The 24,135-nt window shown below is 40.1% G+C and overlaps 1 long non-coding RNA gene across 1 annotated transcript; it reads right to left on the reverse strand.

Annotated features, from left to right (window-relative positions):
• Positions 1 to 1,985: 1,985 nt before the first annotated feature.
• Positions 1,986 to 17,449, reverse strand: LOC114904332. Its single transcript, XR_003795930.1, has 3 exons — positions 16,658 to 17,449; positions 12,417 to 12,540; positions 1,986 to 4,558 (listed from the first exon to the last, which is right to left on the reverse strand). It is a non-coding gene; the product is annotated as an uncharacterized LOC114904332 (long non-coding RNA).
• Positions 17,450 to 24,135: the final 6,686 nt, after the last annotated feature.

The raw sequence follows: 24,135 nt of genomic DNA on the forward strand, positions 1-24,135 counted from the left end.
TTAAGGTAGAATGTTAAAGATTAGATTAGGGATAAAATTCACATCTCCTCTAGGTAATGAGACAACCCCTCAGTGCTGGATAGATTAAAAGTCAACTTTGTCTTTGTCTGTTCTTAGTTGCAAATTGTCTTGGCCCAGAATGAAATCAAACAGTGTAAGTGAAAAAATGGCAAATATTCATTTGGAACTACTTACCTCCCTCCTATAGAGAGAGCCTGGGCTTGTTTGGGTTATAAATGTTTTCTTTTGCCTCATCACTCATCTTTCTTGAGAAATCTCTGCAAGGCTCAACCTAGAATTATCCATGGATTACAAATTGTGGGATTTCAATCTGTGATTGGAAAGAATAACCTGGCTTTGGAGTTGCGTGGACTGAGTCCTTTCTGGCAGGATGCTTACTTGCAACACTAAATTTGGAATTAATAGTATGATTAGATTAATTTCAGAAATACTATGGAAAGTACAATGATTTGCTCTGAAATCTTGTAAGATTACATACCTTAAGTGTCCTCCATAAATGCAGAATTTTGGGTCGTAAATAGACAGCTATTTCCAAAAGGCCTAAACATGCCCTAGCTGATACTTCCCCATCTTCTCTCAAACATTGATTGAAACACAACGAAAGACCAGAGGAGGAGAGCAGAGGAAAATCTCCCACATTCAAGAGGCACCCCTCCCTTTGTTTACCCATACTCTTTCATCCAAGGTATTGAAATATTTGTTTCACATGCCATCTCATCTTCAGTTGCATAAAAGAGACCTGGAAGAGAATAAAGATTTACCAGTACCAATTAAAATTTTCTATTACCCAGGCATTTCTGTTCATGAGTTTATGACTCACTGAATAAGCCATCTTCCACATGGTGACTATGGCAGGAACTCTTGTTATAATTTATGTCGTTTTGCCTAGCCACCTGGTCCCACATTCATTGAATCCTAAATAGTGTCACAAAGAAAATCTGGTTACTTCAATCTCCAAGACATTATAAAGCAGACATTACACACACACACACACACACACACACACACACACACACACACACACTTGTATATATGTATATATGGACATACATATATACATACATACAAATAAGAGGATAAACTAAAATGAAAATTCTAACACTAAAATTCACTTTGCTGTAGGAAATATGTTCTTTCTCAATCTAAGTCCTACTGATAACTTTCTACCCTAGAGTATAGACATTGTCAAATGGAATTGGAAAAACATATAACCATTCAGTAAAAACTGTGCTCTGTGACTCCTTGCTAAAAACAGGTCCCATTCCCAATGCCAGCTCTCCCAAATCAATCTCAGATACCTGGATTATTCCCACAAAAATTTGGTCTCACAGTTACAACACACCAGATGCACAACCCCTGACCTTTCGAGGGCCTTCCTGCAGGTTCACTTTGTCCTCTGGTGAGTTAATATGTGCAGTGGGACTGTGCATGTTTGGGTAATTTACTTATTAAAAACATTAAAAGCTTCTGGCTCTTTGACATCCAAAGAAAAAGCAAAGCCATCAAGTGACTCCTGACCCTAGCTTATCAGACGATCGGTGTCACGTTGTCAAGGCCTCATCACTAACCGTATGAGGAGGCCACATTTTATAGGTGTTTACAGCAGTTTAAGGTTCATGCTGCCAATCTGTGTCAACACCAGGCCATGCAGGGCAACCAGCCGGGTTAGTGGAGCCAAGCACAGGAATGAAGCACTGGACAGAAATCCTTATCTAATTAAAGATCGTATCTTTTTTAATATTTTTTTTTAATCAAAAGGAACAAACAGTGCTTCCCTGGTGGCGCAGTGGTTGAGAGTCCGCCTGCAGGTGCAGGGGCCACGGGTTCTTGCCCCGGTCCGGGAAGATCCCACATGCCGCGGAGCGGCTGGGCCCGTGGGCCACGGCCACTGAGTCTGCGCGTCCGGAGCCTGTGCTCCGCAACGGGAGAGGCCACAGCAGTGAGAGGCCAGCGTACCGCAAAAAAAAAAAAAAAAAAAAAAAAAAGGAACAAACAAAGCAGAGGAAAGCAGTCTTTGTAGCTTTCCCTATGATAATCGGTAGTTTGATGGCAATGGCTTCAAATATTTAAGTACTACAGAGATGTCAGCTAGTCAGCCTGAACTCCATGCGTACCTGGAAAACGTGGTCCCAACCTTTTGCTAAATCAACAAACTATTTTTTTAGCCACTGTTTTCTAGGTGAGAAGACTGTCACCTTGTTCCAGTGAAAAACCTAAGCAAGTTGTCTGAATAGTTTTGTGCATGAATTAGCATAGTGCTCATAGCGTTAGTACTTCATGGGTTTTGCGTGTGCGTGTGTGTGCGCGCATGCGTGCATGCCACGTGCACCCTGGTTTAATCTAATTTGCGGGCAATAGCGATTCAATATCCCTCATATAATTGCACTCTGTCCACAGTCAGTGAGTCTGGGTTTAACACTGAAAGGAGAAAACAAGTTCTTTTAGTCACTTCAGAAATCAGCAGAACTGAGCTGCATTTGAATACTCTGACTGATGAAAAGGGGTGCTTGTGTAACTGAAATGTCTAATGTTCCATGCCTGTGCTTTTATTCCGTACTTCAGAAGAGGTTCTGAGAGCACCTGCATGAATTTGACATGCCTGAATAACTGGAAAGCACCTGAATCTGTGGGAGGCTAATTCTCTTGACCGTTAACTTCATCTTCCCTAGTTTCAATTTTAAAAGAGCTATCACTTGCTAACGAGATCTTTTGTATGAATGGTCTCTCCCTAAGGTCAAGTCTTCAGACTGATAAACAGCTAAATTCCACATTTAGACTGAAATATAAAATCTCAAATAACTTGAATTTGAACTTTCACTCATTTTGCAGCCTTATGAGAGTGAACCCAAAAGTGAACGATTTGGTATTACAAGTTTCATTTTATGCCCATACGCACAATAGCAAAGTCACTCAGGCTATTTCTTGTATGCTTAATGAAAAATTGACTTCTTTATTTGCCATAAAACCTCTAATCCTCCTCAAGAGACTTTCTCTCCCTCCCACACTCTCCTTCCACACACACCCACAACTTGGTGGCATAGGAAGAGGAAAAAAGTTACCTTGCCAAGTTTCAGAGTGAGTGTCATTGCCGGCTGAAGTCATCACTTTCTGGTAACTAAGCTTCTCTCAGATAAGTGCTCAGTGTTCTGGGGTTTCTGCCCCTTCTGCCTGCTCCCCGCTGAGATGGTGTCTGTGTATGAGGAGGCTCTCTGGGTCCTCAGGGCAGTGGGAAGATGGGGGTGGGGGCTCAGATTCACACAGGGACTCTGGATACATCTGGAGTCTGACGAGGATCGGTAGCTCTGACCCCATGCTGAGACAAGCGGTCCTTTTTCACCTATTCATCTGTCACGCCTCTGGTCTCAAAGGGTCCATGCACAATTGCATCTTTATCCTAACTCTGGACATCTGCTAGCTCACAACCCAACCCAATATATCCACATCTCCTCATGGAGGATTGTGGGAAATTCTGAGACTCACAGACCTCATGCTGAACATGCAAGTAGTGCAGGCTCAGGTACATCTTTCAAACTCAGATGCCACCCTGTGGCTCCAGCACCAGTAGGGCCTTTCTAAGAGGAGTGAGACCACGCCAGGGAAGTGGACAAGGCCCCCTGCCCTTGACTCCCCTAAACATCTCTGGTCATTTCTGACACAGCTCCAGATCTGTTCATGCCACTCTTTTCCCCCACTATTGATTGAGCAGAATTTTAGCTCTGCATATGACTTTCCTGAATAAAAATTACATTTTCCACTTTCCTTTGCATCCAGGTTGTCAAATGACCAAGTTCTGGCTAATGAAATGGTCAAACTGGGGGTCAAAAATGGTCAAACATCCTTAAAGTTACAGAGCGTGGTCTTCTTTATCCCTTTTTGTCTTTACTGGCTGAGACGTAGATGAGGTGGATAGAGCTAGAGCATCCTTCTTGGACAATGAGGCAGCCTTGGAAGGGGGATCACGGTAGAGTAAAAAGAAAGCTGGAGCTTGAGCCCCATATATTGTGGAGTGCCATCCCATCCTTGAACTGCCCTTCTCCAGGCAACTATACAAGAGAAAAATACATTTCTATCTTATTTCAACCACTGTTTAGATTTCCTATCACTCAGAATCGAGCCTAATCCTTACACATCTCCACCTTCCTCACTCCCACACTCTACCTGAGCTAAAGGGAGAATTTCCTCTTCTTGTCTGACTTGCAAAGGCATCCCTTCTTAAGGAATGCTAAGCCTCATGGCTCAGCCTTTTTGATGGAAGTGGAGGTATTCCTCTGGAAGAAATAAGTGATCTCATCTTCCAAGCTTGACTCCAAATAGATTAACGAGAATTTAAAGGAATTTAGCAGTTATTTTCCAACGAAGGCCAGCTGGTTGCAGATGCAACAAAATCCAACGTCTGATGTTAAAAGCTGAGTCTTTCGTCCATCCCTATTTCTTCTTTCAGTCCCATTAGAATAATCTTAATTCTTCTTGAGGCAACTGAGTACTTTGGACAAGATAGGTGGTGATGGTTGTGGGACGGTAACTAGGAAATAATGCACTAAGGAAGAGGGCAAAGGAAGGACGTGGGTAAATTTAAGAAATATCATCACATGCACACATACTCATACACATGTGTAGATAAACATATATCCTACATAATGAAGTAATTCCTGCCCCACCAACCTGTAGACACAAATGAAGTAATATTAACTTCAAGTTCAAAGCCCTGCCTAGTTGATATAGAGCCTCAGGAATTTCTCCCCCCAAGCCCCTCACAGTAAATACTCCTCTCCCCAAGTTATTCCTGGGCAGGGCCTTGCTGGCCAAAAGATAATGTGTCCAAGAGACACCACCTCTGGGCAGTCCCTTGTCATGGTGCAGCCTTGGGTACTGACAGAGGGGGCTGGATTGAGCTCTCACTGCCCCTGTGTTGAGCTCCTTTGTCAAGTACACAAACTTCACAGCCGAGCATGGCAGTCTGCTGCCTAAAAGCCACTCCTTACCCCACCTTGCAGCCAACACCCTGCTTTTAGAATCAGGGGTCCCTCTCTTGGGGTTCCAAACCTGTCAAATGCTTGAGATGGGACACTCCTTTAGTCATGACTATGTGACCCTCAGTCGCTCTGTAGACTGCCCCAAATGGGGAGAGTCTTCTTTGCTGGCCTCCAGGTCACTCAAGCATCAGCCCAGTACTGCTCACATCCCAAATTTCGTAAACTCAGTTGTGAAAACACTCAGCGAATGTCTGTTTCTCCATGGTAATGAGACCTCATCCAACCATTCATGCTACCGCCACCCCCATTCCTCAACCAAGGACTCAAGCCCACAATCTCAGCCCCTGGGTGCTGCCCTCTTGCACTCCCACTCCCATCCCATCCAGTAGGAGGCTACCCTGAGCTCCTGGGCTCCAGCCTGGCCTTCCTTCAACAGCTTAAATGCACCATGTTTCCTCCAACTATGAGGCTCAGTATGAGCTGTACCCTGTGCCCCACCTGGTACCCCACCTCATCCCCGACTCTTCAAGTGAGTGGCTCCTGGTCACCCTTCAGATCTCAGTGTAAACATCACTTGCTCAGGGCAGCCTCCCCTGTCCCCTAGCAGGATCACCCATTATCCTCTTGGTTACTCCCCTTTTCCTTTTTTTTTTTTGCGGTACGCGGGCCTCTCAACGCTGCGGCCCCTCCCGTTGCGGAGCACAGGCTCCGGACGCATAGGCTCAGCGGCCATGGCTCACGGGCCTAGCCGCTCTGCGGCATGTGGGATCTTCCCGGACCGGGGCACGAACCCGTGTCCCCTGCATCGGCAGGCAGACTCTCAACCACTGTGCCACCAGGGAAGCCCCCCTTTTCCTTTTTAATGCTTCACACACATCATGTTCTGATATTTTTGTGTGCTACATCTGTGTGTACACAGATCCTGAGAGTGGCTTGATGATATCGTGTTCCAGACTTCATCCCTCGCAAACAGGCATTGTGTCACCTCATCCTTTTACTGCAGTTGGAATAATAAGACATCAGGGAAAATAAATATAGAATGAATTCCTCCAAAGTAGAGGAAACCTAGGAATTTGAACTTCTAGGCTAAATCTCCTAACATACAATGAGATCAAGTGAGACAATGATCTTAAAATTTTAGAGAAGAAAGAGAAAAGAAGACTATACCTTCGACAGTCACAGTTTTTAAGTGTCTTCTCTGACATATCCATGTTGACACTATGGAATTGTATAAACACTTGATTAATTCATTTTTTTTTTAACTAGCGTAACAATGAATATGGGCTGGATTATTGAGGGTTAAGCAGACATGCATGGTTGATCCAACCTTCCTATTTGAATTCTGTACCTCACCTTTGCATAGACAAGCCATGGAGCTTTTCTCTACATGCCAGTTCTCTGGACTGTCCTGTTAGTGGCCTCTCTCTAATCTTTTCTGGGATGTAAGCAGAGCTGTGCAGGAGCTGGCCTGAACAGGTTTTTAAGAGCCCATTTTCACCCCTCTTCTTAACTCTGCATTCCGTGGAGTCCCACTGGGAGCTCAAAATTGGCTATATTTGGCTTATTATAGAAATCATTCAACACCACAAAAAGGGCTTTATTTCCAAAGAACCAGTTGTTAAACATTTACTAGCACACCACTGGAAGTAAGGAAATTCATAACCAAATTAGGAATCCTGTCTTTAAATGAGTTAATTTAAGATCACCAAGCCCTGATCGCATTACCTCTATTTCTTTGAAAAGATCATGTATATTTATTTTGCATGTTATTTTTAAACCTTGCATGTGTTTCTTGGGTGAGACTCTTAAGCCACAGTAAGATTAAATGACAAAATAAGATTAAATATAGCCTCCGATGTAGAAGTGTCTCATTAAAATTAGAGTCGCTTATCTACTCTGGCCTCATTGACATTGATTACAGAACTTCTATGCACCTTTTTTTCATCTGATCAAAAAAAGTGAATGGCTGCACCACTTTAAGATGATGGTCAGACAAATATCATATGATATCGCTTACATGTGGAATCTAAAAAATGGTACAAATGAACTTATTTACACAATAGAAATAGACTCACAGAGGTAGAAAACAAATTTATGGTTACCAGGGGGGAAAGGGGGGAGGGATACATTGGGGGATTTGGACTGACATATACAGACTACTATATATAAAATAAATAACTAGTAAGGACCTCCTGTATAGCACAGGGAACTCAGTCAATACTCTGTAATGGACTATATGGGGAAAGAATCTAAAAAAGAGTGCATATATGTATATGTGTAACTGATTCACTTCGCTGTACAACTGAAACTAACGTAACATTGTAAATCAACTAGACTCCAATAAAAACTTTTAAAAAATGATGGTCAGAAACAGTAAAGGAAAAGGGATGGGTGGGAAGAGAAGGAGGAGGGAGAGGAAGGGGGGGGAGGGAGAAGGGGGAGGGGGTACCCCTGAGATACACAGGACCCCTGACACCTGTGCTCTGTGGACCCCACACACACACCCTGTGTCTTCTTAGCAAGGGCTCTGGTTCCCATGACAGTTTTTATCTCCACCCACTCGCACTTGAAAAACTGTTGTCTCATAATAAAGACTTTTAAAAATAAATATGAAAAGAGAAGTTAAGGGGAGAAGTCAGAAACCTGGTTGAGATGAATGACAAATTCTGAGAATAATCTAATAGTTACCTACACTTAAGTTTTGGAAATAGAGAAGACTCCTTACATTTATTTAACAAGCCGTGGCCAACATTTTTCCTTCCTCTTCTTTTAAGCTTTGGAGTAAAACAACTCTAAATTTAAACTTACACCGAATCACATAAATTCTCCATCTGGAGCCCGATTCTGATAATATGTCCTTTGGGATCGATTTCCCTCTCTGTCTTTACTTTATGTGAATTTATAAATTCATAATGCAGTCTTCTGGCTCTTTTAATAGAGAGGATTTCCCTGAGAGAGCAGAAGTCATTGGTGTCTTTAAATACTCACACCTGCACTCCTGAACAGATACGAGCATTTTGTTCTGTAGGAAACAGTAGGACAAAAGGTAGTGTGACAGAGGGAAAGGAGGCTGATGTTGAAGACTTGAAATCAACAGGGTCAGAGCTAACGCTTACATGATATGTATCATGTGCTAAACATTGCTCCAAGTACTTTACATGTAGTAACACATTAAATCCTCTCAAGATCCTAAGAGGTAGTAATTGCTATTATCCCAACTTAATGGCAAAAAGGAGGTTAGGTAATGTATCTGGGAGGACACACAAGTAAGGAATGGAGCTACAATTCGAACCCAGCATTCCGGCTCTGCAATGTACATAGCTGCATGGTCTCACCAAACATATATATGTATAAGGCAGAATCACTCAACTGCAGCACAGCCAAATAGATGTGCTTCATTTGCTTAATTATCTTTTTGAACTAACACAACCAGCATTTCTATGGGGTCCAGGGACCACCCACATGAGCAGTGCCTTGGCACTTGTAGAGAATGCAGATTCCAGGACCCTGCACAGAACAAGCACACTCCTCCATGTCTCATGGCATGTGACACTGATGCTTGAGAACAGAGCCCAGGATACATTCAGCCCAATCAGATCCTGAAGAACACGGTTTCCTTGAGCCACATTTTCCTTGTTTGCCATACACCAATATCTTAATTAACAAATCATTGTACCAGTGATGCTGTCGCAAAGGAACAGAATGGATGTCTGGCCCTAGGGCTGCCTGCACCAGGATAAAGATGCCAAGAACAGTAAAATGATCCAAAAGTCAGCGAGAGGGGAGAAGTGAGGTTGTTGGCCTAGCAATGGACATAATGAAAAATGGCTTTTCTATATTGAAGAGTTTTTGTTTTTTGGGTTTTTTTTTTCTACTGTGAAACAATAGAACTTGAATTTTGTATAGACATTCCATGTAAGTTCAGCCAAATGGTCAGGAACAAAACATTTGATGCTGCCAACTTGCCACCTCTTGGACATGCAAATATAGATAACATTGTAAACATACCCTTGAGAAGGCTTCCTTGTAATCAAGGGAAGCACCACATTGATGCTCCATATTGAGTCTACTTTGCTGTAGGGTAAGCCTCAACTGTGTTCAAAATACTTGGCATTGAATATACCTCAATGCCCAGATATGATGATAATAAAATAATTAACATTTACAATTTCATTTATTTATTCAGCAAATATTTATTAAGCTCATATTATGAGTACAAAGCCTTATGCTACAGGTTAGAAGATGTGAAAGATAATTGGGTTTTGCCACCAGCAACGAGGTTAAGTGGATTCAAAGAGGGCTTTTAGTATTTTAAATTTCTATTTTCTCTTTGTTAAAATCTGAGAACTTTATTTGATTTATTTGATTAAGCATAGGTATAGGAAAAATATCACTCTAAGAAAGGCCAATTTTCAATCATTCTGGCCTCTCAAATCAGGGCATCTATGAAGTCAATAGTGTCACAACATTTTAAAATTTTCCAAAATGCAGATATCTTCTTATCAAATCTTGCTGTCACAAGTTCCCTACAGTCTCCTCTCTACAGCCATCCTCCCTTATTCCTTGCCTACAAAACCCCAATTTTCTTCAGATATGGGGTACCTATATCCTTCAGGGGAGTCTGGATCCCACAGTTATGGGGGTGGATCCACCATGGGAACTCTACTCCCTTGGCAGGGCTTCGTTGTGGAATGGGCAGTGATGAAATTCTAACCAAAGTGACGTGAAAGCAAGGAAAGTCAAGGCCCTCCGGGAAAAGTCTTTGCTCTCTGTCCCTTGTCCTGCAGTGAAGGGCTAACACTTGTAGCTGCAGCAGTTCTGTAGTGACATGGGGGGACATGGTGAGCAGAGAAATCGAAGGTCTTCAATTCTTGAGGATGCCACTGAACTGCTGGATAAGTCAAACCCAGAGCTATCACCTTACCTCTAGACTTTTCATTATATTAGATAATAACCATCCTGATCCTAAGGAATTTGAATTAGTATTGCTGTTGGCAGCAAAGTACATCCCAATCAACATCTCACATACAGTTAGACATGTGTTTCTGTCAAAGGCACTTTCACTTCTGCTTGGTTATCGTCCTGATTTGATTGCGTCTTCCTATGGGAGTCTCACCTCCCATCAGTACAGTGACTGTTACATAAATGCCATCAATGTGTTTTTCTCTGAATTTTTCATAATATATTTCTAGGAAAACTATAAGTTATATATTAGATTGTTTAGTATGAGACAGTAACAGGACAGTACACCAACTCTAACTATGCCTCTCTGATGGAGGAAGCAAAAAGTAAATCATTCCAAGTTCTCTATTGGACGACTCTGGGAATAAGATAGGTGAGATGGTTAGGCTCCATTTCTATTTTCATGCATATTCTTGCCTTTTACTGCAACATGCTGTTTATAGATCCTATCTTATAGGTTTGATGGAAGACATTGTGATTTCCATTATGCAAATGCTCCAATTGAGATCCAGAAAGGTTGGAAGGAACACATCACAAAACTAAAGAATAGTATCCTTTATATCCCAAACTTTTCCCACTGGAGCATATTGTCTAAAAGAAAGAAACCATCAGAGTGGTTTTAGGTGCCAGTATAGATGTTATTACTGAAAGAACTATTTTTTTTTTTTTACATAACACCACTGTTAATGCTCTGAGGTAGACTTGGCTTTTCCATCTCTTTTCTGCCAGCCCCCATATGTTCTTGGTAAGTAAAGATGAGTATTCTTTGGTTGCAAAAACACTTGTCCTCCTATCAAATTCAAGTTAGTTATGCCACATATGTATAACAAGAACAGCAGAACCCATAGAAATGCAAGCATTAGGACACATGTGGCTCACTTCTTACAGGCTACCAGTGGCGACACATATGTCTGTAGGGTCACCAAGGCATCAAGATGGTAACACCTCAGGAAAAACAGTTATTTCAGGAAAAAGATCACAGGTGGCATGGTGGTGAAGGATTATTCTCTCAACATAAGAAGAACCCTACAGGGACTTCCCTGGTGGCGCAGTGGTTGAGAGTCTGCCTGCCGATGCAGGGGACGCGGGTTCGTTCCCCGGTTTGGGAGGATCCCACATGCCGCGAAGCGGCTGGGCCCGTGAGCCATGGCCGCTGAGCCTGCGCGTCCGGAGCCTGTGCTCCGCAATGGGAGAGGCCACAACAGTGAGAGGCCCGCGTAACGCAAAAAAAAAAAAAAAAAAAAGAACCCTACCTTGAATTGAATTGACAAAATGGAAGTAAACGAGGAAGAATTTATCTTTGTTCCTGTAATAGTTGGGGCTTTTTGAAAATAAGTAACAGAATCCAACTACAGTAAGACTATTGAGCCTCAGAACAAATGGATTCAGGGATGCTAGCAAGACCCTCTTTCCCATCTTCATCTCTGCAACTATCTTCAGACATGCTTCTTGTATTCTCTCTTGAAACCAAGTTTTTCTTCCTTCTTAATCCAAATAGTGGAAAATATTGCCATCCACAGTCTAGTAGCTCAGTTATCCGGTCTTAAAGATCCCTAGAGGTTGGCTCAGTTTGGTTCAAGTGTCCATCTTTAGACAAATCAGTTTTGCCCCTGGGAAGGAGCTCTGATTGGCCCATCTGGAATCAGGTGTCCACTTCTAAACCAATCATCCATCACCAAAGTGTAGGGTCACAGAACAAAATGGCCACCTTTGGTAGCTGTGTAGTGAGAATGAAGAAGGATAGTGCTGGGCTTCCCTGGTGGCGCAGTGGTTGAGAGTCCGCCTGCCGATGCAGGGGACGCGGCTTCATGCCCCGGTCCCAGAGGATCCCACATGCTGCAGAGCGGCTTGGCCCGTGAGTCATGGCCGCTGGGCCTGCCCGTCAGAAGCCTGTGCGCCACAGCGGTGAGAGGCCCAGTGTACCGCAAAAAAATAAATAAATAAAAAATAAAGGGCAATGCTTAAGAAAAAGGGTCAGAAAGGATGAAGCTTACAAAATAATGCTTGTCTCCATCCAGATGGTTGCATAATTTTCAGTACACAGTGAAAATGTGGGTCCCCTTGTTCAAAAATTATTAAGACTCTTAAGACGAAAGCAACTATTAAAAATAGTTTGAGGCACTTCTGAGTATAGGGCCCTGTGTGAATGCACAGGTCAAATGCCTAAGAAACTGACCTCACTTGTCTTCTACACTTCCCTTTAAAAGGTCAAAAGAAAAAAATCTTGAGTGATAAATTTTATCAAGTTAGCTTGCATGTCAATAAACAATAAACATTTGCCAAGAGCCTACTGCCCATGATACTATGAGAGAGTTATCCCATTTTACATATAAGAAAACATGTTCAGAGAAACAAGTCTATATGCAAATTCTAAAAATCCATCATTTCCAAACCCAGGTCTTTTAACTTGAGGTCAGGGGATGTTTTGCTCTACATCACTGCTGATACCTGTCTTCTTACCTCTTGTTTCAGGTAATGATCTTTAGACTTGACGGTCTCTTCAAAGTTTTCTTCAACTGATGTGCAATTTCATTGAATGTTGGTAGCAAATCCATAGTAGAGTCTGAGCAGTATGCTTTTATGCCTAGATCAGAAGTATTGTAATACATGAAAATATTAGTGCTTTAGATGCTAAAAGAACACTAAGAACAAAAATGGAAAAGGACTCTCATATTAGAACCACAAAATATTTAATATTACCTAAATAGTAATATTACTATTACCTATAACCTAAAGTATAACCTAAAAGTTGGCTGTGGTCACCCTGTCCAATTTCCTTCTCAATATTTCTGTAAATTTCTAAAGACTTAGGTGCTCATGGTGACATTTTATCTCTGAGTTTGTCTCCCCACACCCACAATCTCCCAACCCCCCCATATCTCATCCACCGTGGACATTATTTTTTTTAATTTATTTTATTGAAGTATAGTTGATTTACAATGTTGTGTTAATTTCTGCTGTACAGCAAAGTGATTCATATATAGTTATACATACATATATATATATATATACATTCTTTTTCATATTCTTTTCCATTATGGTTTATCACAGGATTATATAGTTCCCTGTGCTATACAGTAGGACTTTGTCATTGATCCATTCTATACATAATCGTTTGCATCTGCTAGTTCCAAACTCCACAGACATTATTTTTCTAGTTGAACTGTGCTGACCTAGTATTTAAACCCAGCTGCTTTACCTCCATTTACCTAAAGCCAATCACAGAAGTACTGGCAAGTGTCTTTACTAAATATTTCAGTCTTACATTGCAGCAACGCAAACAAGTTAAAGATGAGGGTTAGGCATCTGCTTTGTTAAAAGCTCTTTGGACACACTGCCACTGAGATCTCACACTGCTGCCATTCTCCTCAGGCTAGAGTTTGCCTCCTTGTTCTCTTTCCCTCCTGACCATCTCACATTTTGTCTTTCTTCACATTGTCACAGAGAATGTTTGTTCTTTGACCTGTCTGCTGCTGGCTTATCTTTGACTATCCAAGGACTCATTAAATCTCTGCTAAGTTAACCCTGCTCTCTGGTATGTGTGAAAATTGTTGAGAGTAAAAAGCTCTCATCACATGGGAACACACTTTTTTTAATCTATATGAGATGATGGATATTAACTAAGCTTATTGTGGTAATAATTTCACAGTATATGTAAGTCAAGTCATTGTGCTGTACACCTGAAATTTATACAGTGGTGTATATTGATTACATCTCAATAAAACTGGAAAAGAAATCTCTGCTAAACGGTCTCTCACTACCTGAGCAGTACATAGATCACTGGCTTTGGTTTTACACTTAAGACCCTCTTCACTCTTCACCCCTGCCATCCCCTCCAAACCTCATCAGCAGTTTCTCTAATTGGAAAGAAACAGCAGAGATTGGATTTTCTATTGATATGAATCTTGCCACTCACCACTATACCATCTGGTCCTCTCCCCCATCCCAGCTGAAACTTCCTCAAAAAGCAGAAGTGGGGACTTCCCTGGCAGCCCAGTCGTTAAGACTCCATGCTTCCACTGCAGGGGGCTCAGTCGGGGAACTAAGATCCTGCATGCCACATGGTGCAGCCCAAAATAAATAAATAAATAAATATATTTTTTTAAAAAAAGAAAGAATTAAAAAAAAAAAAAAGCAGAAGTGTCCAGAGACAGCTTGGGTTTTAAATAAAAATTTCATTTTACCACATTACACTGGGAACAAGTAAAATAAGCTCTTTTATCTGTTTCATAAAACTTGATTCCATTTAGGCTTATTTTAATCTCAATTTTTTTTGTTTCTATAGAAACAAAGAAATCAAATCCTAGCATTCAGTGTTCACACAAGAGAATTTTCAGTTTATAAAATGGTCTCCCTCTATTGTTTCAGTGTCTTACAAATTCAAATGTGCTTTTGAAATCAAGTTATTTACCATAAAATTTATAATAAAAATACTTCCACTCTCCTCAAGAAAATCAACAATAAAGACAATTAAACTATATTTTATAATATTCCTAAAATTATTAATGCCACCAAGTAACAAAGCATTGTAAGTCAACACTTGGCTTAGTCAACTTGGTTTTAATTTTCTTTAAGCTAGTTCTTTCTTTAATAGTTACTTTCACCTACCTGATTTGTTATTTCTCACAGCCTCATAAAATGAAATAGAAATTACACTGTGTCCATCACAGTGGAAATCTCCTTAAGTCCAGGAAGATGTTTTGAGATGTGGTACTGTCAATGGAAGATTTCACACAAAGAAGTGTGAAGTCCAACTTTAGGAACTGTTTTGAGTGTGCATTATGTATAATATGCTGTGTTAGGGGAGAGTGAAAAGTATCAAAATTATTTGAATTAGAATCCCAGTCTTGCCATTTATAAGGTAGATGATTTCAGGTAAGGTATCGACCCTCTATGTGGCTGCGACTGACCCAGACAGTCTCAATCATGCTTATCTGCAAAATGGTGGCAAAGTCTATTTTATAAAGTTATTGCATAGACCTAATGGGTTAGCGATAATAATAGCCACCATTTGTTGAGCACTTTATAAACATAATCTCACATAACTCGCAGAACAACCCTGTGTAAGAGGTAATAATATCCCCATTTTTCTTGCAAGAAAATGAAAATTCATCTTGTAATAACCCATCATGGAAAAGAATCTGAAAAAGAATACATATATATTTATATATAACTGAATCACTTTGCTGTACACCTGGAACTAACATAACATTGTAAATCAACTATACTTCAATAAAATATAATATTATATTAAAAAAATGAAAATTCAGAGGGGTTAAGAACTTGTTCAAGTATTAAATGATCCAGTTGGAATTCAAATCCAAGTCTCTGAACCTAAATCTTGTGGTCTTAACGTCTTTGTTCTATCTACAACAGCAAGGTGGAAGTTCATTTATGTTATTTCATTTTACCCCTTTTTTGAACAGCAGTGGTTCTCAACGTGTGGTCCCCATAGCAGCAGAGGCAGCAGCATCACCTGTGAACTTGTTAGAAATGGGAACTCTGAGGCCCCACCCCAGGTAGACTGAATCAGAAACACAATATGAGGTCCCGCAACCTGTCTTAACAACCCTCAGATGACTGTGATACAGGCTAATGTTGGAGAAACACTCCATAAAGTTTATAGAAGAAGACATAATTGGGGAATTTAAAAATCAAGTCTCAATATAAGAACAGAAAGGCACGAGCGACCATAATACAAGTAAAATCTTGATAAGTATAATAAAAGAGATCAACAAAGTGCAAAGGGGAAATAATTTGGAAGGAGATGAATTCTGAATGAACACCCTAGGAATTTGAGAAGGGCTTTGAAGATTGGGTAGGACTTCAACAAGCAAAATGAAGTTCAAGTTGGGGTGGGGAGCAAAGTCAAGAGTGTCACGGAGATATTTAACACTCTGTTTTGCTGGGTTATAGGAAGACTGGGAGATATGAGGGCTAGAGGACTGAAGACACGGGCGGGAGCCAAACAGAGGCCTTGCGGGTCTATTCTGTGGGCCATTAGGGAGGTCTGAACCATGTTTCAAGAGAGGAAATAACATGGCGATAGCTGTGTTTGGAAAGAGAAATCTGAAGGCAGTATGGAGGGTGGGATGGGGCGGGAAGAGAGGGGATGATGGCCAGGAGACTTGCTCAGAGCCTGAATTGACACCTTACACCATGTGTAGGTCTGAGAATTATCAGCACAGAAGGCATAGGGATGAAAGAGGCCAAGGAATAATCCCTTCCTCCTCTGTAACATGTTACTTTAAGAGTGATTTATTTATGATCATCTGAAACTCATAGTTCTCAACGTCGAAATCTATAAAATTTAGAGAAATTCAAAGATGACAATAGAAATTACTTAAACTTAGAAAATTATTAATATTAAGGCAAATCATCTGAAAGTCGTGTTTGTGTGTGTGTGTATGCATGTATGAGAGAGAGATAGATGATAGATAGATGATAGATAGATAGATAGATAGATGACAGAAAAAATCCAAATGCATTAAATCCCCTACATATGAATGAGTTCTGTTTCTGAGAGCACGTTCCTAAGTCCAATTTGTTCCTAAGTCCAACAAAGTTAGCCTAGGTACCCAACTAACACAATCGGCTATATAAGTACTGTACTGTAATGGGTTTATAATACTTTTCACACAAATAATACATCAAAAAACACAAAAAATAAAGAAAACATCTTTAATCTTACAGTACAGTACCTTGAAAAGTACAGTAGCTGGCATCCAGGGGCTGGCATCGAGTGAACAGGCAAGAAGAGTTACTGACTGGAGGAGGGGGAGGACGTGGGAGATGGTAGAGCTGAAGGATCGTCAGCAACAGGAGACGGAGGGCAAGCTGCAATTTCACTCACACCGGACGCTGATGGAACACAGTTTCGAAACTTTGAAAGTTCACAACTTGGTGGTTTCTATATAGGGGACTTACTGTACAACTGTCTTTCTTCTTTTTCATATCACTGAATATAATGGGCACTTTTTTATGTGTATAAAAATTATTCAAAAATACATATCTTAATGACCACATAACATTCTAGCTCATGGATACTCTGCAGTTTACTTACTGCTCTGATAGCCAACATTCTATACCAAGTCCTGTTCAAAATTCTAAATTTCTAGTCATCTCCATCAGTAGATTATTGCCAGTGAAACTAAGGGTCAAACAATATAATTATTTTAGGGATCCTATCCTGAGATTGGCCTCCAGGAATGTTGCACTATTTTACTCTTCAGTAAAGAGTAAAATATCTTTTACTCTTTTTTTTGGACAATATAATCCTGTTAGAACTTGCACTGCCTTTTTAACATGGTCTGATAGTGACTTGCGTGACATTTTCAGAATATAACTAATCCCCAAAAAGACCACTTTTCTGATACAGCCATTGTCCATCTATGAGTACCAACACATCCTGTCAGTAGCTATCAATAAATACCCCCAAATTATGAGAAACTGCAGAGTGAAGTGTCTCAAAGACCAAAAGAATATCCCATGAGAACCAGGAAACAACAAATAAATCTGGCTTCTGGACCTACAGCAGATTAATTTATTAATTCATTCATTGTAGTAATATACATGGTGATAAATTTGAAATAACATACATAAAGGGCTCCATTGATTATGAACAGAACATTGGGTGCAGACAGGATTTTCTTAATGCATGAGAGGTTAAGAATGATCGCTTTTGATGTTAATTGGAAGAATTCTCTGTGGGCTAGGTGCACTTTTGACAAATGAGTTATCCGTTAATTTCAGGGCATGGTAAGTGAGTGGTACACTCTTTAAGAACCAGTTTTCCTCTCATTTATCAATACTGTGCCCTATAGTACTAAACATTGCTTTTGCTTATGGTGACTTTCTTTAAAAATTAAATTCAGGGGCTTCCCTGGTGGCGCAGTGGTTGAGAGTCCGCCTGCCGGTGCAGGGGCCACGGGTTCGTGCCCCGGTCCGGGAAGATCCCACATGCCACGGAGCGGCTGGGCCCATGAGCCATGGCCGCTGAGCCTGCGCGTCCGGAGCCTGTGCTCCACAACGGAAGAGGCCGCAACAGTGAGAGGCCCACGTACCGCAAAAAAAAAAAAAGAAATTAAATTCAGAGTGAGGCCAAGTATATATAACCACTTTGTTTTTCACTGGTAATTAGTAGTTTACAAAAACAGAAAATATATTATTATTTCTCTCTGGGTTGTCCTGAGAAACACCTAATAATCCACAGCTCAGCTCCCAACAATACTTTCTCTGTGAAGTCTTCTCAGCCTCTCCCAGGTTAAATTACTCGCGGATTTCCCTCTTCTTCTACAATTCTTTGCATCTACCTCTATTATGTCACTGATTGTGTTGCACTGGAATCAACTGGCGGCTTGTTGGTCTCCCCAACTGAACTGTGCACAGTGCCTGTCGTCAATACTTTCTTGTTGAATAACAAGAAAATGATGATCAGGTAAGACAGCAGCAGTGGAATACTGACACTCTGAGCCCATTCGTCTTGGCAATGACCTAAGCAAAAAACATGATGAGGTTGTGGACTGAGGTGACAATGGTGGGAAATAAGGAGTGTTAGGCTCTTTCATTTTACCAAAGTCAGTGGAGGTGTATTTTAAGAAAACAGAGGGAAGCGAGGAGAACAGGTTTGTAGAGACTACCAAATACCTTTTTGCTGATCATTTTGCACTGTCTTCCTTACTCATAGAGTTCAAATTTTTTGAAGCAGCAGCACTGTGTCCAGGTGTTTTAAGCTACCTTTCTCTGCTTGCCTTGTAGATCGAGTGGTCATGCAACACTGCTCTGGTCAGTAGACATAAGCAAAGACTGTTGGGTGCTGCTTTCAGGAAAGCTCCCCTCAGCTGGCAGGTGCCCTTTGATTCTGTGATCTTCCCCCTTCTTCCTGCCTAGAATGCAGAAGTAATGGCTGAAGTTCTAGCACCTATCTTGGGAACATAAGAGCAAGGATCACAGCATGCTACACAGACCCTTGCATCAGTCTATCTGTCTTATAAGTGTGACAGACATTGTGAGATAAAATTGACAGAGCTTACAGCTAAGCTTGGAGATTTCCTAGAATCTGGAGGTCAAATGAGAGTCTGGAGACAAAGATAATGCTGAAGTTTTGAGTTTTGAACATCAGGAGAAGTGTATTTTCATGTGCAAACAAAATTACTGAAACCATAAGGAAGGGAAAGGATAGCTGGTTCACAGAGAAAATTGATTCATTTTCATTTAATAAACTGAGTGTGAAGAAACCCCAGTGAAGATAGCAAGCCAAACAGAAAAATGACGGTGGTCCTGCCCTTAGGGGGTAAGAGATAACTGGAGTAGCAAGAATGGATGGGTTTACCTAGAGATAGTACCTGGGGCAAAGAGAGGATGATAAAGAACAGGATCCTGAGCAGTTGCTTTAAGGCTACGGAAAAGGAGACATCGGAATTGGGAAGAAAACAAGAGCAGTGAAGCAGAAGGCAAGTGAGGAGATTTCCAAGAAAATAGTCAGTGATGCAAAGTGGCAAAAACGGATCATTCACAAATTGTCACTGGACATGGCCCTTGGAAAGCAGAGTGTCTTTGAAGAATGGAGCTTAGGTTCTTGGAGGTAGAGAGAGCTAGGGATTCAAAATCCATGAAGGGGAAGTGTTGTCCATGAGAATATTTTTTCAAGAATTTTGACTATGAAGGGAGAAAGAGAAAATACTATGTGACCAATACCTTAATGTGATAGCAGGCTAGCCATTTCCCCAGAGTAGATTTAAAACACAATTTCTTCATTGGATAAAGAATATGACATGTTAATATTTAATCAAGTCTAAAATTTACTAATTTCCTACATTTAATATGTATAAGGAATTGCAAGTAAAGAAGCTACCAGTCATATTTTGTGCTTTTGGCTGTGAATATTGGTTTTTAAGACAACAATCATACTATGGAATTCCTAATATAAAAATAACCTTTAGAAACAATAAGGACTATTGTGGAATTAAGAGATTGTGGGTTTAAAGCTTTAATTCCACAATGATTTTTTTTTTGACCTTTGCATACATTTACACTTTTTCACCTACCTCTCTTTACTGGTGAAAATTAGATGCTAAATTTGTCAAGATCAGCATTGCTTCCTACTCGGCATTAGTCCAGCAAGTTTTCCACTTCCTTCCCTAGGTGGTTACATTCAGACCAACCTATATTTTGGGTCTGCCCCAGACTCAAACTGGCATCCCCTCCTGTGCCCACTCATCCAGAAAAATTCCATAGGTTATGTAAATGTATGGGAGGAGCATTCAGCGTGTTCTCAAGGGTCTATCCAGATTTTCACATGCCTGTATTTGGACTGGCTCCTGGGATTATGAGCATTTAAATCACCAACATCATCACTTCACACATTTATTAATAGCCACAAGTTTCATAGCATTAACTATGTGCCAAATATTTTACGTACGTTATTTAATTTACTTCTCCCCCCAACACTGTCCCCATTTCACAGATGATAAAAATCAAGATTCTTAGTGACTTGCACAGATCAAGAGTTAGAGAGCAGAAAGGTAGGGATTTGAACTCAGATGTGTTTGCTCATGAAGTTCAAACTTCCGGGAACTGTGGTATACTACATTTCCTAATATCATGGGCACTACAATTTGAAGAAGTACTTTTGAAATACTTTACTCCTCATAATGATCCAGTAAAAATGGGTTGATGATATTTAATTATTCTTATCAATTTTACCCATAGGAAACTGAGCCTCAGAAATGGACTCTTCTTACTCAGCTAGTAAAAATAGATCACATCAGCATTCAAACCCAGATATCCTACTCTAAACTCCAATGTCCTTGTTCTTTGAATTACTTTACACTGGAACATAAAGCATGTTCATAAAATGTAGTCTCTGCTATAGTGACAGGAAACGTGTTTTACAACCATTTTGATTTTTTTTTTCTTTTAGTTAATCAATCAAAAAAGAAAGTTTTCCTATGGTTTCTAAAATCCAGTAATCCCCATTAGAGATGGATCAACCAGATCGTTTGGAACAAGGCTCTGGGGTCAATCGTTTTTAGAACCAAAAGCAGAGCAAACCATTTTTAGTTTACTATTTTGAGGTTCTGAAATGTTCAGTTGTGTTTGTTCCCTTTGGTCTGCAGCCAGGAACAGAGGCATAAGAGCTCAAATACCAAATGAAAGGGTGTTCTCACAGTATTTCTGGCCAGGGCCAGTGTAGAAATATCGGAAAGCTCACAAGCAAAGCTGCTTTTCTGAGATTTTCGTACCAAACCTGCAAAATCAAGATGCTTGTAAAAAAAATTTTTAAGTAGTTTTCTGGAGCAAACTCTTAATGCAAACTCTGCCCAACCTGACTGTGAACTTGACACACTCATCCATCCCAAGAACATGTATCCATGTAAATGTATACTCTTAAGTAGAAGTATTATGCTTGAATGAGTACTTGATTCTTTCATAAATACACCTCAACCAGAGATACACTTTGCCACTTTTGCTTTCTATTCCCAAGTGGACATATTAGAAGCCAAATATTCCACTTAGGTTAAGAGTACCTACCAGGCAAATGATGTTGTCAAAAAAACCTACATAATTATATTCGGTTTCCCAAATGCTCTTAAATTGTTGGCTTAAGGGGAAAAGTGCTCTCCTTCAACAGCAATTTTATTTATTTTTTAGTGCACCTATATAAAATTTCTACCAAGTTTATTTTTTGACTATTGGTTTAATTTAGCTCTAATCATAACTTGAACATCTAATTTTATCTCATCCCACTGGTTTCAAGGGTCAGATATAATCTCTGAAAATATAACTGTCTTTCCTTTATTTAACAATCATGGCCTTGTGAATTTCTACTTAGTTTAACTTTGGTTTAGTTATTAATTTTATTTCTAAATTGATGGTTTACTTCTTTCCAAATCATTTGAGCTCATAAACTCAGGTAGTTCAAGTAAAAAGTACGGTAGTTAAATAGAATCATTTCTAATACGAAAGTTTATTTAAACTAGCAGTTCAGAAAAAGAGCAGATACCCTTTAGGATAATCAGAAAGACTGGGTCTTAGACCAAAGCACTCAGTAAATTCCCTGAGGGAGGTTATAGAACTTTAGAACATAAGTTAGAGATCTTAGTAGTGATCCCCAAATCATATTCGGTTGAACATCGATTAATACCTCTTGAAAGGGAATTTGGTGGTTAAATAACTTGGAGAAACACTGCATTCAACACACTCAGCCAGATCATTTACTTCGGGTCCTCTCAGAATCTTTCATTTGCTAACGGTCCCACTAAGAGTCTGGAAGGGGGCATAACAGGCACTGTCAAATGTGACTGATAGGTGCAGAGTTTTTCCATAGCACTTCCCATGGGACTACTGTTCCTTAGAATCCATTTTAGGGAGCTCTGAACCAGAACCGACAAGACCCACTGGAAAACAAAAAAGTGGACCTCTTCTAAGCATGGTGTTGGTGGGGTCTTAAATATATCATGATATTTCATCTTCACAACAACCCTATACGATGGATAGGGAATCCTATTGTTTTTTTACAAATGAGAATGGTGAAGTTCAATAGTTCAATGGATTTACCAGTTATTATTGATAAATAATAACTGCTTTCAAACAGTACAGGGACCAGTCTATGACCTATCGAACCAGAATTTCAGCAGCGTGGTCTCCATGGGCGTGTGTATGTAAAGCTGGACAAATGGTTTTGTTGCATGGCTATGGTTGAGAACCACTGGAATGAGCCATTTCCCTATGGCCACATGAATTCTATCTTCTGACTCCCAAGTCCAGTGTTCTTTCTCCTACAACATGCCGCCCATGAATGATCCTCTGCTTCTGGGTGTCTCCAGGTAAAAATCTGGAAATTGTCAGAAGGTACATACTGGCTGATTGGTGCACTTTCCCCGTCACGGTTCAAGGTAGAACAGTAACCTCTAAGACAGCCAGGTAAACAACATGATTCTTTAGAATTAGAAGTCAATACATTACATTACACACTGACTTCTTGTGAAACCACCTAGAGACATATCTTATAAACACTGTATAAGGTATTGTCAAATATGAATGCTTGCCTTTCCATTTTCAAATGGAGGTATTGTCCCATTTATCCAGAGTATTGTATATGGATTTTGAATGTTTAGTGGCTTGTCCTTAAAAATCTAAATTAAACTATCTTCTCAAATATAAAATAAGCCTTTTTCTTTGGCCTCTCTAAAATCCATGAGAACTCTCCCTTTTCACATACAATAGTGAGGTTTCCAAATCTGCTTGCCTGCTCATTCATTCTGATTGTGAATGTTCTGGTTCAACCCCCATTTCTGCAATAAAACTACTTGTTAAAAAAAGTTGTCAGCAATTATTAACGTGTTTGATGTTGCTTCTTCTGGTGACAGATAACGATTGGACAGATTCCCAATTTAAATACCCAATTTGTCAAATTAAAGTGCCTCAAACTCTAATTGATGTGAGCTGGGAAGAGTGTTTTTATATTGTTTTTTCTCTAAAGTAGTTGCTGTATCCTGTTGACATTTTTCATTTTCCATTAATCTTCTTGGGCCCTTTATGCTTTGTTTGTGGCTCTGTTAATAAGGAAAGTGTAGCAGGTCTTAACCAGGTGGAATGCCCCTCACTTAGACTACTCAACAGATCAATGCACTTCTCAGTCATTCCTTGAGTTTTGGTACAGAACAAGCACTCACAAACCTTGGGAAAATGTATTCCTTTACTCTAAAATGAGCTAAGAAAATTGCTTAGCAAAAAAAATGGGAGAATTCAAAGAGAAATTGCCTTGTCCCATTGTACTTACAGGTCAAATGCCTATTTTAGGATACATTGTGCATATTTTAGTAATCCATAATATTCACTCTGCTGAGCCTAATGGCTCTTTGAAAGCCATTAAGCTGTACTAAGTAAATACCTTTTTTTGGTATGTGTGCTAATTTCAAAAACACATTGTTTTATTTATAATGCACTCTTCATATCAGAACCTAGCGCTATTTGGATTGAGCAGTTTGTCTAGGGAAGGGAAATGAAGCTTGGTGAATGAGAGTTTATGCTATGTTGAGACAAGTTCTGGTTAAGAGCATTTGGACATTGGGAAAATAAATGCTTTGGGGGTTACACATATCATATAAGAGTTGCAAGCAATTCTTTTTTAATTATTATTTATTTATTTGTGGCTGTGTTGGGTCTTCGTTTCTGT

The sequence above is a fragment of the Monodon monoceros genome, unplaced genomic scaffold, assembly GCF_005190385.1.
Source record: "Monodon monoceros isolate NGI ecotype Baffin Bay Population unplaced genomic scaffold, NGI_Narwhal_1 Super_Scaffold_21, whole genome shotgun sequence".
Lineage (NCBI taxonomy): Eukaryota > Metazoa > Chordata > Mammalia > Artiodactyla > Monodontidae > Monodon > Monodon monoceros.